A 6,194-nucleotide genomic window follows, 5' to 3' on the forward strand; every position below is an offset into this window, starting at 1 on the left:
CGTCGGATGGGAGGCACAGAAAACGGGTGCATTTCGCCTTTCCGACATGTCGCCTTTCCGACGTTAACGAACCCTATACCTAACCCTAACCCTAACCAGGGTTTACAGAGGGGAAATAACAGATATATTCCTATTGTTTACGTAATTCATAGTTACATTGGTAATCAGCAGCAATACCACCTGCAGCTGCTAGGGTTTGATAATGAGTTTCAGCTGGGCAAATGGGATCAGAAGAACAGGAAGTTGTATTATCGTTGCAAACCACTTGGGGCGCTGTTTCTTGTAAAAACTTAAATAAAACGTCAAAAAAGGAGTGGAGGAAGAAAAGAGACTAACCAGACAACCCCTAACCCTCAGACAGACAGTTTGCTTGTAAGCTTCAGAAAGAGAAGAAGAAGAAAATAAAAGAGATAAGAGGACAACTACCAGCCTTAATCCACCAATAACCTTAGTCAAGATTATCCTGCAACTGAAAGGACACAATGAGTGATTTTGAGAATTTTCAGGAGACCAATGCATCTACCAAATCTGTGGTAGAGCAAGTCGTGGACTCTATGGTGGACAATGTTTTTGAGTCTATTCTGGACTTAGTGTCATCATCTCCCACTCAAACCCAGTACATTGACTTGATGGAAAAGGGATTGCTGTTGCCGAAAGTTAACAGCAAGAAAGAGGCCATGGCCTCTGAACTGTTACATTTGGAGGGAGACGGAGAAGGATATGAGGAAAAGAGAGGAGGAGGCTTAGAAATCATTACGGAGGGGGATCATCCAGAGGAAGATCCGGAGGAGTTTGACCCATTCCATGAGGCTGCAATCCTTTGGGATCGGAGGCATAAGGATCGGAGGCATGGGGTAGGAGATGGGGAGGACATGATTGAGTCAGGTGGTAGCAGAGGGAGGAGAACATTTGTCTAGGTCCTCTTCAACCATCACATGGAAATCTCTGTCTTCTTATCTCTGTCAGAACCCAGGAGTGCTGTGGCTCCCACAGTCATATGTTTCCAAAATTAGTTGGATCTCCCTTTAAGGACAGGATTACAATTGTTTTCTCATTGTAATAAAAAAAAATAAAACAAGTGTTTTACTTATCTATTCATTGTTCTTGTCATTCTTAGGGGATTTTCTCCCCCCATGTATACATGTTTGGCTGAAACATACTGGATGAACACACACAGACACACACATGAAAATACACAGGTTTACTCATTTGTTTACAACACTTTGGTTTACTGTGAAGAGGCAACGAGTGTTTGGAGTTTTCTGTTTTCTCTCTGTCTGGAAGCAGTATGTTTTCTCTCTGCACTATACTAACTAACCCATATCTGTAATAAGACAAGCAAATACTTATGGCCTATTTATTCTCTGTATAGTTCTATTTGTTGTTCGTACTTTTCATCAGCAGATGGCAGCAACGTCTAGCGTGAGACTGTCTACAGTATCTCTCTGTCTGTTCTCTCTGAATGTGATTTGTCTCTCTCTAAATGTGTCTTCAGGTCAAATTCAGTTCAGGGCAAAATTAGTTCATTTGGATTTGAGGTATTCTGACAGAATACCAGAAGTATTATGACAAACTAGTGTGAGTGTAGGTCAAACGATTTCATTTGGTAAACTCAGTTGAAGCACACCTTGGTAGTGCTGATTGAAGTTGCAGAAGTTGATCCACGTGGCCTTCAAAGTCTGGACTGTAATTTGTGATGTTTTACTGTAGGAAGTTCTGGAAACTCCAAACACTTGTTGCCTGAGTTGAAGCACAACACTTTCAGCACAATTGTACAATGGCTCATACAGTGGTGTAAAGCATTGGTTCTCAAAGTGGGATCCGGGGACCCCCAGGGATCCTTGAGGGGGTACCAGGGGGTCCCCAGCAAAACCTGTTAATATGGCGTCACAATCATTTTAACCACTTTAACCACATTTTATACTATGGCTATTTGAAAATAGCAGATCTACAAGCTCATATCGCTCAACTTTTGTTACTATTTACTTTGCAGATATAAATTACACTATAAGACATACATTAACCAATTTAGCCCTATGTTATACCTAGGCTATTTGAAAATAGCCGATCTACAAGCTCACAATGTTGTGGGCTTGTAGATCTACTATTTTCAAACATTGTAGTACTTTTACTTTTGGTACATTTTGATACCAATAATTTTATACTTATACTGTTGTTGTTGTTGTATATATTTCAACAAACAACTGATCTTAAAATCATATAGCGATAATTGAATAATTGTTATTCTAGTCCTCTGCACTATACTAACTAACCCATATCTGTAATAAGACAAGCAAATACTTATGGCCTATTTATTCTCTGTATAGTTCTATTTGTTGTTCGTACTTTTCATCAGCAGATGGCAGCAACGTCTAGCGTGAGACTGTCTACAGTATCTCTCTGTCTGTTCTCTCTGAATGTGAAGTGTCTCTCTCTAAATGTGTCTTCAGGTCAAATTCAGTTCAGGGCAAAATTAGTTCATTTGGATTTGAGGTATTCTGACAGAATACCAGAAGTATTATGACAAACTAGTGTGAGTGTAGGTCAAACGATTTCATTTGGTAAACTCAGTTGAAGCACACCTTGGTAGTGCTGATTGAAGTTGCAGAAGTTGATCCACGTGGCCTTCAAAGTCTGGACTGTAATTTGTGATGTTTTACTGTAGGAAGTTCTGGAAACTCCAAACACTTGTTGCCTGAGTTGGCACAATATACTAGACAGTATTCTTCAGCTTACACCTGGTTTTATGGGTTCAGTTTCCTCTTTCTATGACATTCTACAGGCTTCTGATGTTGTTTCCAGTGATAAATCTAGGTGCGACTGGGAGAGGGATTTGGATATTACAATTTCGGAAGATCTTTGGGAGTCAATTTTGGGTGAAATTCATTCCAGTTCTATAAATGCCAGACACACCCTGGTTCAGTTCAAAGTTGTGCACAGACTACACTATTCAAAGTCAAGGCTTCATGCCATATATCCCAATACCTCTCCCTTATGTGATAAGTGCCTGTACAAAATTTTTCATAGGCTCTCTGAGCTAGCTAGCTTCAACACCTGGGGAAGATACATTCCTGTTGATTTTACGCACAAAGGCCATGAGCATGCAACGGTCATAGACCAGGGTCTTGATTGAGATCTCCCCTAGTCATCTGAAGCCTGTTTGAGTGAGTTGCTTGGATCCTTCACCAAATCTGAGGCTGCTTTTGTGTGTGTGTGTGTGTGTGTGTGTGTGTGTGTGTGTGTGTGTGTGTGTGTGGGGGGGTGTGGGGGGGTGTGTGTGTGTGGGGGGGTGTGTGTGTGTCTTAACCTTCCCCCATTGATATGTGTGCATTCCGCACTGGGGAAATATGAGGCTCCCTGTGTCTCTTGTGGGCCATAAACTTAACAAAACACTGCTGTGTAGCTGCTAACCAATCAGGTGTGCCTATTTCAATGTTCAAGTACCTCAACTACTCTAGTATGGATTACTTTTTGTACTCATTACTTTGGGTACTTTCTAAGTACCTCTCTGTTTCTGTGATACTTTGAGTACTTTGACTTTAAATATAGCAGCTGCACTGTAACTCTCATAGGTTTTTTGTCTAGGCTGTCTTGAAAATAGGGGTTTTGTATATTTTTTATTTTAACTTATTTTCAACAAACAAACATACACACTCACAGGTCATAAAAGCCATTTTCAAGCTAGCAAGCATAGTTCATACTCTTTCGTTGCAACCTGACCTTCCATCATATCTGCTCGAGGCAAAGGAAAAATCCTCTAAAGGTTTCTGAAACCTCTCATGGCCTCCTTGGTTAGGAGAATAGTTACAGACGGGAGGAAGTTGCCTAGGTTTATACTGCAGCTAACATTTCATCTGAATTTCCTTCAGATAGGACGAGGACCCACAACTGTGTGTATGAGTTGTACCCCTTTCCCGGAGCTCAAACAGTTTTTGAACATAGAACTATTGAGTACTGTCTGGTGGATCAGGCAGTTTTCAGGGTTCCTCCAGGTAGTTGAATTACGGTTCCTCCAGGTAGTTGAATTACACACTGGGGTGCATTGGACACAAAGGGACACAAAGGGGTGCATTGGACAAGAGATACATTAACAAGGGCAGCATTTCAGAACAGAAAGCTCATTGAAAAACAGTAAGGGAAACAATGGCAGTCACACGTGCAAATTACCAAGCAGGTTTTGACCAGAACAAAGTGACTTGTTTTACAGTGGTCACAGGAGAGCTACAGGCAAGTCAGAAGACATAAAAAATAATCTGGTCATGATAAGTTGAGTTAATAAAAACTCCCTCCCTCTCTCTCTCTCTCTCCCTCTCTCTCTCCCCCTCTCTCTCTCTCTCCCTCTCCCCCCCTCTTGAAGCCCCTGTGGGGGTCAAAGCAGGTCTGTGTCAACAGGTCTGTGTCATTCTGTATGGTTCTCTTAATTTTTAGTAGCATGGCAGAGAGACAATTGTCCAGTTTGGAGATATCGTCAAATTCCTTCACCGAATCGGTATACATGTCAACATTTCGTTCCTCAAAGGCATATAGAAGTTTCTTCAACAGCTTGCATTCTCGAGAACGTGAAAAGGCTGGAAACATTTCTTCATACTTCTGTACCGCAAGTTTTGCATTCAGCATATGTACACAGAAGTGACAGAGCGCTGCTTTGAAGAAGTGATCTTTTGCCATGTAATAAGGCAGTGTACTTTTCATTGCATGGGTTCCAAGATGTTCATACATCTCAATGGCTTTTGGGTACTGCTCCAGCTGAGCTGCATAGGTTGCAACTTTGACTAGGCACTTGTTTGCACTGCGGGTGTAACCTTCTCTCTTGTAATAGTCTGCTGCCTGTTCATAATGACCAATAGCCTTATCAACTTCAACCAGCTTGGTCTCATATATTGCAGCAATGGAGATGTGAATTATGGCTGCGTTGGTGAACCACCCCATGTCAGTGTAGGCTTCAATAGCTTGGGTCAAACAGGTTATCCCCTTTTTTGGATCTGTTTCTTTGAAGACATATGCAGCATCTACAAAGTTAGTTGCTGCAGCATGTTTTCTCTGCATTTGTAGGTGATGAAAGGCAGCTTGCAAAAAGGCATTCCCTTTTTTTTCCTTCTTGTACATATTTGCTGCACTTGCATACGTCACAGGCCTCCTTGTAAATGAGCTGCAGAACATGTTTGAGAGAAGCAACTGTCAAGTTAATACTGTGATGAAAACGGGAGCACAGTGTGTGTGTGTGTGTGTGTGTGTGTGTGTGTGTGTGTGTGTGTGTGTGTGTGTGTGTGTGTGTGTGTGTGTGTGTGTGTGTGTGTGTGTGTGTGTGTGTAAGCCCCCACCTCTCAGTCAGGGGTGGAAACCCCATATTTTCATATTTTCATGATTTTTCAAAAATAGCAGATCTACAAGCTCGTAGCGCGGCACTCGGTGCCGTGCTATGAGCTTGTAGAGAATATCAGAATATTGAGGATTTACACAAAAAAAGAGCAAGACAACAATCTAACTACAAGATCTACATGCTGTAAGCTTGTGGATCTGCTATTTTTTTGAAAAATCGTGAAAATGTGTGCAAATATTTTGATTTAACTCTATTCTAAGACCTGGAAAGCATCTGTGTCATGTGTAAATGTTGGCAAAATGTTTCCCAACATTTAAAAAAAAAAGCTCATAGCTTGCAGATCTGCTATTTTTTTTTAAATCGTGAAAATGTGTGCAAATCCATAGTTGCATGGATCCAGCGGAAGCGTATTAATTAGCTGTATGGCCACATCGGGCTTCGATAGCCAAGTTGGCTCTGCCATGGCATTTTCTTTCTGGAGTGAAGATTCTGGACAGAGATCTGATAATGTTTTGCTTTTTCAGAATAATGGAGAATTAGTATTTGATATGCTCAGTCAAGTGTACAGTAACATCTTTAGTTCTGTGGAGCCCAATAATGGATCTCTGGGGGGGGATACGATGAATTATGCTGATCTAGTATTGTCTTCCTCAACAGTGAACAGTATGTGCTCGTACTTGGAAGAGAATAATAGTATCTCAAGCGAAAACGTTGAGTTGGATGTTTCCCAGAGTGAAGACGAGATGTCGGAAGATGACGAGATGTCGGAAGAACCAGCCTTGGCCGAAAACTCGACGAACCACTCTTACCACCTACGCCATAGGGTTGTCCGCTGGTGTTATGAGAGAAATGATGAGCAAGCAGCAGTGCAAAA

At 41.5% G+C, this 6,194-nt stretch overlaps 1 pseudogene across 1 annotated transcript; it reads right to left on the bottom strand.

The window, feature by feature from the left end:
- Positions 1–4,025: 4,025 nt before the first annotated feature.
- LOC311040681 (alpha-soluble NSF attachment protein-like) lies at positions 4,026–5,783 on the bottom strand (annotated as a pseudogene). Its single transcript has 3 exons — positions 5,751–5,783; positions 4,391–5,149; positions 4,026–4,032 (listed from the first exon to the last, which is right to left on the bottom strand). The product of its transcript is annotated as an alpha-soluble NSF attachment protein-like (transcript).
- Positions 5,784–6,194: the final 411 nt, after the last annotated feature.

This window comes from Gymnoscopelus microlampas (genome assembly GCF_963454915.1).
Source record: "Gymnoscopelus microlampas genome assembly, chromosome: 24".
Lineage (NCBI taxonomy): Eukaryota > Metazoa > Chordata > Actinopteri > Myctophiformes > Myctophidae > Gymnoscopelus > Gymnoscopelus microlampas.